The sequence below is a fragment of the Pristiophorus japonicus genome, chromosome 14 (assembly GCF_044704955.1).
Source record: "Pristiophorus japonicus isolate sPriJap1 chromosome 14, sPriJap1.hap1, whole genome shotgun sequence".
Classification (NCBI taxonomy): Eukaryota; Metazoa; Chordata; class Chondrichthyes; family Pristiophoridae; genus Pristiophorus; species Pristiophorus japonicus.
In genome coordinates this window covers 174,257,390-174,266,548 of record NC_091990.1, presented here as the reverse complement: position 1 = coordinate 174,266,548, position 9,159 = coordinate 174,257,390, and the positions used below count along the sequence as shown (strand labels likewise).

At 46.9% G+C, this 9,159-nt stretch overlaps 1 long non-coding RNA gene across 1 annotated transcript; it reads left to right on the top strand.

Annotated features, from left to right (window-relative positions):
• The first annotated feature begins 4,535 nt into the window (after positions 1 to 4,535).
• On the top strand, positions 4,536 to 8,201 carry LOC139279552 (uncharacterized). The gene is made up of 3 exons (XR_011596502.1): positions 4,536 to 6,564; positions 6,695 to 6,778; positions 8,103 to 8,201. It is a non-coding gene; the product is annotated as an uncharacterized lncRNA (long non-coding RNA).
• Positions 8,202 to 9,159: the final 958 nt, after the last annotated feature.

Here is a 9,159-nt window from a genome sequence, read left to right as displayed (position 1 = left end):
CATTGAATCATCTGTGAACTCTCGTGGAAGCAAGACATCCTCGTTCGAGGGACCGCCTATGGTGATGATAGCTGTGAGCATACCGCCATCAACAGCAACGCTTTCAACCTCGCCACTCACAATGGCCTCAGTGACAGCTCCTCCAGTTATCTCCAGCAGCGTCTCCTCCAGCTCAGTGAGGTTATGAACACATGCTTCCCCTTGGCATGTCTGCTGCTGCTCACTTCTGTTATGCACCACCTTAACTTGCAAGAGAAACGGAAGTGCGTCACAGTGAGTGTGGTGCAGTGTGTCTGGGTGACGTGCCTGTCCTGGTTGATAGCTGTCAGTGTGTGAATAGTGTGAGATGTGGCTGTGAGGTTTGCCACAGTGGTAAGTGTGTGAAGGTGAGGTGAAGCTATGAATGTGATGTAAGAGTCATGATGGCTGGAGATTGTTGTAGATGATGATGCAGATGTATTCACCGAGGCGTATGACAGCATGGGCCTTACGCTAAACATCCGTAAGACAAAGGTCCTCCACCAGCCTGTCCTCGCCATACAGCACTGCCCCTGCACTCATCAAGATCCACGGCGTGGTCCTGGACAACGTGGACTATTTCCCATACCTCGGGCGCCTCTTATCAACAAGAGCAGACATTGACGATGGGATTCAACACCGCCTCCAGTACGCCAGTGCAGCCTTCGGCCGCCTGAGGAAAATACCAGACCCTTAAATCTGTCACCAAACTCATGGTCTACAGGGCTATAGTAATACCCACCCTCCTGTATGGCTCAGAGACATGGACCATGTACAGTAGGCACCTCAAGTCACTGGAGAAATACCACCAACGATGTCTCCGCAAGATCCTACAAATCCCCTGGGAGGACGGACGCACCAACGTTAGCGTCCTCGACCAGGCCAACATCCCCAGCATTGAAGCACTGACCACACTTGATCAGCTCCGCTGGGCAGGCCACATTATCCGCATGCCTGACACGCAACTCCCAAAGCAAGCGCTTTACTCGGAACCCCTTCACGACAAACGAGCCAAAGGTGAGCAGAGGAAACATTACAAGGACACCCTCAAAGCTTCCCTGATAAAGTGCAACATCCCCACTGACACCTGGGAGACCTTGGCCAAAGACCGCCCTAAGTGGAGGAAGTGCATCCGGGAGGGCGCTGAGCACCTCGAGTCTCATCGCCGAGAGCGTGCAGAAATCAAGTGCAGGCAGCGGAAAGAGCGTGCGGCAAGTCTGTCCCACCCACCCCTTCCCTCAACGACTGTCTGTCTCAGCTGTGACAGGGACTGTGGTTCTCGTATTGGACTGTTCAGCCACCTAAGGACTCATTTTAAGAGTGGAAGCAAGTCTTCCTCGATTCCGAGGGGCCGCCTATGATGATGATGATGATGTAGATGAGTGGTGGGGGTATGGTGCATTGAGCAGTGTGTGAGGCTAATGGTGCATTTGGTGGGATATGCCATATTAAGATGCATTCACTCACCTTGGCCACTTATATGAGGTAATTAAAGTTCTTGTGGCATTGGCTGCAGGTCCTGGGGACAACACAGGTGGTTTCTGCTGTCTCCTCCCACTGTCCCCCTGTGGGTAGAGGCCATGTCTTCTTCTGTGCACCCCAGGACCAAGGCCTTCAGTGCTGCATCTGAGAATCTCCTTGCCCTCTCTCTTCCCTGTTGAGACATGGTTGCATGCAGAGTGACCAGGAGGTGCTCTGCAACAAAGCTCCTCTCCTTTAAGTTGTGCAGAGAGCCCAGGCAAGATTTTATTAACCAGTAGACTGCACCCAATATTGTCCCCTCTGTTGAGCGCTAAACCAAACCAGCAGCACCTTTTTGCTGAGTGCAGCACTCAAATCCTGTAAATAACTGTTTGTACCACTTTGAACGGGCATGGGCAGATCGTTCTTCAAGCTCCCCATGCCTGTTTTCAGGCCTAGTCAAATTTCACACCTAAAATGTCCTACAGTTCCTGCTGATGGCATGATCATCATCATCATCATAGGCAGTCCCTTGGAATCGGGAAGACTTGCTTCCATTCTTAAAATGAGTCCTTAGTTGGCTGAACAGTCCAATACGAGAACCACAGTCCCGGTCACAGGTGGGACAGATAGTCGTTGAGGGAAAGGGTGGGTGGGGAGTCTGGTTTGCCGCATGCTCTTTCAGCTGCCTGCGCTTGATTTCTGTATGCTCTCAGCGTTGAGACTTGAGGTGCTCAGTGCCCTCCCAAATGCACTTCCTCCATTTAGGGCGGTCTTTGGCCAGGGACGCCCAGGTGTCACTGGGGATGTTGCACTTTTTCAGGGAGGCTTTGAGGATGTCCTTGTAATGTTTCCTCTGCCCACATTTGGCTCGTTTGCCGCGAAGGAGTTCCGAGTAGAGCGCTTGCTTTGGGAGTCTCGTGTCTGGCATGTGAACGATGTGGCCTGCCCAGCGGAGCTGATCAAGTGTGGTCAATGCTTCAATGCTGGGGATGTTGACTTGGTCGAGGACGCTAACGTTGGTGCGTCTGTCCTCCTAGGGGATTTGTAAGATCTTGCGGAGGCATCGTTGGTGGTATTTCTGCAACGACTTGAGGTGTCTACTGTACATGGTCCATGTCTCTGAGCTATACAGGAGAGTGGCTATTACTACAGTATCATGTCAGTATAGCATGATACTGACCAGGACGTTATCAGGTTTAGTCCAATCGGTACTGTGTTAGCTTACTGAAAGAGTTGGCACTAAAATAGCTCTCAGTGCCCCGATAACTATTCACTAAGCTCTGCTCGAGATGCGAGAGCTAGATTGGCCTGAACTCTGATGTCCTTCAAGCAGAACAGTTTGCTCACACTCACGAGCCAGGATTTTCTCATTGGATTTATTTAAATAACATAAGAACATAAGAAATAGGAGCAGGAGAAAGTCATACGGCCCCTCGAAACTGCTCCGCCATCTAATACGATCGTGGCTGATCCGATCATGAACTCAGGTCCACTTCCCCGCCCGCTCCCCATAACCCCTTATCATTCAAGAAACTGTCTATTTCTGGCTTAAATTTACTCAATGACCCAGCTTCCACAGCTCTCTGAGGCAGCGAATTTTACAGATTTACCCTCTGAGAGAAGAAATTCCTCCTCATCTCAGATTTAAATGGGTGGCCCTTTAGTCTAAGATTATGCCCTCTAGTTCTAGTCTCCCCTATCAGTGGAAACATCCTCTCTGCATCCACCCTGTCAAGCTCTCTCATAATCTTATACCTTTTGATAAGATCACCTCTCATTCTTCTAAATTCCAATAAGTAGAGGCCCAACCTACTCAACCTTTCCTCCTAAGTCAACCCCCTCACCTCCGGAATCAACCTCGTGAACCTTCTCTGAGCTGCCTCCAAAGCAAGTATATCCTTTCGTAAATATGGAAACCAAAATTGCACGCAGAATTCCAGGTGAGGCCTCACCAATACCCTGTATAGCTGTAGCAAGACTTCCCTGCTTTTATACTAAATCCCCTTTGCAATACTCGTGGTAACCTTTAGGTCTGGCATTAAAATAATGGAATCAGCAAATCCAGGCAACTTGTCTAGATTCGCACATGGAAAACATTCCCGATTGGGTGAAATATTGGCGGTTGACCAGCGCCTGTGGAAGTGTACCCCAGGAAGAGTCACGTCGTTCAGAAGACGAGGGGAGAAAAGTGAGAAAAAAGGATTTGCAATAACTGAACCCATATTAAAGGAATATCCTATCAGTGCAGCTTACGTGTGGTATTGAGTGCGCACAAACAATTTCAAGACCATGCAGAGAGCTTATCTGAACCTGTTTTATTGTGGGGGCTGGTCTATTTCTTTCCATCAGGATTTCCCTCTCTAATGAACATTTTGTTTTTCAGCTTTTACGAGTCATTGCCACTAAAATAGCAATGTACTGAATGTAGTTTCAACGTCATTTCATTCCTGAGGTGAAAGATAGAAGGCCTGTAAAATGAGGTACTGTATGACTCATCTCCCAAAGACAAGTTCCTAACACCTGCTGCAAAATCATTAAAATGCAACCTCCATACAACCAAGTAGGAGTGTGACGCACTCTTGGAATTACTGTTTAATAAGTTTTGGCACACTGTCATTAAATCAGGCCAATCACCGTCATGCTGAAACTCCTCTGCCTTAAACAATGCCCCCAAATTAGACTGGTTTCAACTGTGTTTGCAATGTGCTTATTTCAAGATCCATTATAAAGTTTGTGCATTCCACGCATTTTTGGAGATGATAGCAAGGTGAATTTTGAATAGGAGGATGTTAATTGATCCCCTGCATTCTTACTGGGGTAAAATTACACTCCGTAGTGTCACTGGGGTAACCTTGGCACTAACTATGAATGATAAATCAGTCTCAAAATATGTCTTATACATCATCATTATCATAGGCGGTCCCTCGGAATCAAGGAAGACTTGCTTCCACTCTAAAAATGAGTTCTAAGGTGACTGCATAGTCCAATACAAGAACACAGTTTCCCATTTCCCATACCTCGGGAGCCTCTTATCAACAAGAGCAGACATTGACGATGAGATTCAACACCGCCTCCAGTGCGCCAGTGCAGCCTTCGATTGTTTGAGGAAAAAAGTGTTTGAAGACCAGGCCCTTAAAACTGCCAGCAAGCTCATGGTCTACAGGGCTGTACTAATACCCACCCTGCTGTATGGCTCAGAGACATGGACCATGTACAGTAGACACCTCAAGTCGCTGGAGAAATGCCACCAATGATGTCTCCGCAAGATCCTACAAATCCCCTGGGAGGACAGACGCATCAACATCAGCGTCCTCGACCAGACCAACATCCCCAGCATTGAAGCACTGACCACACTTCATCAGCTCCGCTGGCAGGTCATATTGTTCGCATGCCAGACACAAGGCTCCCAAAGCAAGCGCTCTACTCGGAATTCCTTCACGGCAAACGAGCCAAAGGTGGGCAGAGGAAATGTAACAAGGACACCCTCAAAGCCTCCCTGATAAAATGCAACATTCCCACCGACACCTGGGAGTCCCTGGCCAAAGACCGCCCTAAATGGAGGAAGTGCATCCGGGAGGGCGCTGAGCACTTCGAGTCTCATCACCGAAAGCGTGCAGAAACCAAGTGCAGGCAGCGGATAGAGTGTGCGGCAAACCAGTCCTACCCTCCCTTACCCTCAACGACTATCTGTCCCACCTGTGACAGGGACTGTGATTCTCGTATTGGACTGTTCAGCCACCTAAGGACTCATGTTAAGAGTGGAGGCAAGTCTTCCTCAATTGCACATTGGATGGATGGAGGAGAGAAAACAAAATTATAATCTTTCCATTTTTGTGCATTAGCCAACAATTATGGATGGTCCTTTAATACTGAAACTATTATATGCATGGCCATTTAGTATCAAGAATTTTTTTTAGGACCATTTAACCATGTGTTTTGTTACAATCCAGCACCAATTCCATTTTGCACTCCTAAAACCCGTTTCCATCTAAAGCCTTTGAAAAAAGCTTTAATGACTAACAAGTGGGAGGACAGCGGAAACGTTACAAGGACACCCTCAAAGCCTCCCTGGTAAAGTGCGACATCACCACTGACACCTGGGAGACCCTGGCCGAAGACTGCCCGAGGTGGAGAAAGTGCATGCGTTGAGTTCTTCAAGTCTCAACGCAAAGAGCGTGTAGAGGCCAAGCGCAGGCAGCGGAAGGAGCGCGCGGCAAACCAGTCCCACTGACCCCCTTCCCCCGACGAATGTCTGTCCCACCTGTGACAGGGTCTGTGGCTCTCGTATCGGACTGTTTAGCCACCAGAGAACTCACTTAGGGAGTGGAAGCAAGTCTTCCTCGATTCTGAGGGACTGCCCATGACTGACTATTGCCGCAGTTACTTATATTTGAATGATTTCAATTATTTTTACAAGTAATAATAATCAAAGCTCAACTTGTATTTTTAAATCTAGATGAGAAAAACTGTCGGTATCCCTATCTCTCTGTGCCTCATAGAAATTTGAATCTCTAGCTTACAGGTGTACATGTTAAGCAATGGCCTTCTCTGTCAACAAAACATAGGTGAAGATACTTAAATAAAAACAGAAAATACAGTACTGGAAAAGATCAGCAGGTCAGGCAGCATCTGTGGAGAGAGAAACAGAGTTAACGTTTCAGGCTGATGAACTTTCATCAGTTCTGTTCCGATGAAAGGTCACCGAACTCATTCGCAGTATTTTGCTTTTGTTGTCGTTGGTATTTATTTGGGTTTATAATTCAAATGGTGCTTTATTTTTGAAAATTTAAATTTAAAAATAATTGCAAATAAAGACAAAACAAAAGTCAGAACAGGTGTGTAATTCGAGCACAGTAGTTTACCTCAGTAAGCTTTGGAAATGTGTCATCTTGTTTTCAAAATTATTTGAAGAAAACCCACTGGGCAAAAATTACCAGGTGATGTCAAAAAATCGCATCCAAGCTGCTGCTGAGTGAATGGGACTGATGTGACTGGGGAACTTAGACACACTGCACTTGCTCAGACTGAAAACCAAATTCAGCTCACAGAATCACAGCTCTGGCCAAGAATATCAAGTCCAAGGTCAGGTTTCTGGGAGAGGCTGAGGCCTTCAACTAAAAACTTTAAGGAAGGCATTAAAAGCCAATTCAGTCTGAAAATGTGAAATATGTAATTTACTGAATGTTATATTTTGTTTAAAACCTTATTTTAGACACGGAAATTTTTCAGAAACTTTTTGAGGGATTTGTGAGGAAAAGGTACCACCTAGCGGGATGGCAGGAATTCACAAAGAAAAGTAAGTTTCAATGGAATCCATGATTTTTAAAAAAGAATTTCAATATATTACAGACTAACAGATCTCTCAGGCTAAGACAGATGACACAATATTTTGTAAAAAAAAAGACTTGTATTTATATAGCATCTTTCACGACTCAAAGCGCGTTACAATGTACTTTTGGAGTACAGTCACTGCTGTAATGTGGGAATTATATTGTGTACTACACAATTTATTATTCTAAGATGGAGCTTGTAAACATAGAACTTGCATTTATATAGCAGCTTTCATACCTCAGGGTGTTCCAATGTGTTTTACAGCTGATTAAGTATTTTTGAACTGTAGTCACTATTGTAATGTAACAAAAACAGCAGCCAATTTGCACACAGCAAGCTCCCACAAACAACAATGAGATAATAACCATATAATCTATTTTTTTTTAGTGATGTTGGTTGAGGGATAAATATTGACAGGACACCGGGGTGAACTCCCCCGTATTTCTTCGAAAAGTGATGTGATCTTCTAAGTCTCTTAGTACAGATGGGGCCTCGGTTTAACGTATTATCCGAAAGACGGCACCTCCGACAGTGCAGTACTGTACTGAAGTGTCAGCCTAGCTTATGTGCTCAGGTCACTGACTGCACTTTTAAGGCAACAGGAGGTTAACTGTTGTTGAATAAACACAAGTTCAGGTCACTGCTGTTTGGTGGGGAACATTGAAGGTTGCACAGTGTGTGACAGTTTCTGGCTCAAGTCAGAAGCACCCAGCATGAAGTAACTGGCTTTTTTCAAGATTATTATGTATCTGTAAGAAAATGATATATGAGCAGTGTGACATACCATGGTTGATGTATTAATTTTCTATGTTGTTGGTCACAGTAAGTTGAGTGATGAGTTATTTCGAAGGACAGGTTATTTATACCATGCAATGTACAATGTATGATTTGGCTGGTATGGTGCAAGCTGAGACACTTTAAAGCCACAAATTCAAAATGCTTCATTCAGCAGCCTCATGGTCATTCAGAATTGAATTATTGTTTGATCAGGGAACTTTTCAAATTTAAACGTACTTGTCAATGTCAGGCGCCACGTGGGCTGGATTTTCCATTGAAGTCACCCCCGCCCAATTCTTAGCGGTGTTCCGGCAATTGCGTCTTTTCAACCGCTGGAATGCCGCTGGCGCGTGCTCCCGCAGTTTTCGGGTGCTCCATGTCGACGGCGGCAGCGGAGCGGTGCGGGAGCGGAGTGTAGCGGGTGGCCAAAGTCGGCCCAAAGTCGCCGATCAGCTTTCCTGTTTGATTTGCATTGTTAAGCGTTGTTTATAACTTCCATTTGTCTTTCAAAGGTCAACAAGTACTGATGGAGTCAACGGACAGGCCCACTGACCAGTCGGGACACCCCCAGGAGGAAGAGCCAGAGGAGGAGCCATTGCAGACTCCTGCTGCGGCTGTGCGTGAGCAGGAGGAGGAGGAGGAGGAGGAGGAGGAGGAGGAGGAGGAAGAACAGGAGATTATTTTTCTGGGGGGAAACAACCTGCGGCCTTCTCTTTTGAGATAGATGAGGCACCAGGACCAAGCGGTGAGCAGGTGGTGACGCCAAAGCGAGTGACATTGCAGACGCCGACCCCAGGGCGGTCCGGTCAGCGTGATATGCACTCGCCTGCCACGGAGGACCAGACGGAGAGCTTACTATCCCTGTGCAGGGAGACGGTCGCGATCGGTCGCGACCTTATCCAAGGGTTCGCGGGTTTCTCAGCCAATTGGAGCCAGTTCTCCACAACCTGGAGTGAGTTCTGCTCGCGCTTCTCCAGCTGGTCTTCTGAGCAGTCACAGACTGCTCGGGAGACGTTGGAGGCGATCAGGGAGCTGACAACCGCAACAAATGCCCTACGGCATCCATTGCTGGCTGGACACGGCGCTGCCCCCCAAGGTGTCGTGTCCACTCACAGCGAGACCCCAAGCACACAAGTGAGTACGGAGGACACAGTTCCTCCTGACTCGGAAGTAGAGCCTGAGCCTTCTGCTTCCGCTCCGTTACCTCCACCACAGCAGCAAGTCTTGCTGTCCCACTCTGCTCGATGTCTTGGTGTCGGCCTGCGTAGCCCAAAACGGGCGGGTGGGGTGCGAACACGGGGTGGGACAGGATCTGGAGGGAAACGTGGCAGCGGATAGGGAGGGGAGAGTGCTTCTCAATAGTTCACTTGTTTTAAAATGTTCACTTGTTATTATCACTTTATTATTCTCTTGTTATTGTTACTAAACTGGCCACTTGTATTCAATAGTTAAATGTTCACTTGTTATCATTACTTAACCGTTCACTTTCCATTCTTTCTGAAATGGTCACTTGTTATCGTTACTGAAATGGTCACTTGTTGTCATGACTAAAACGGCACTTGTTATCAT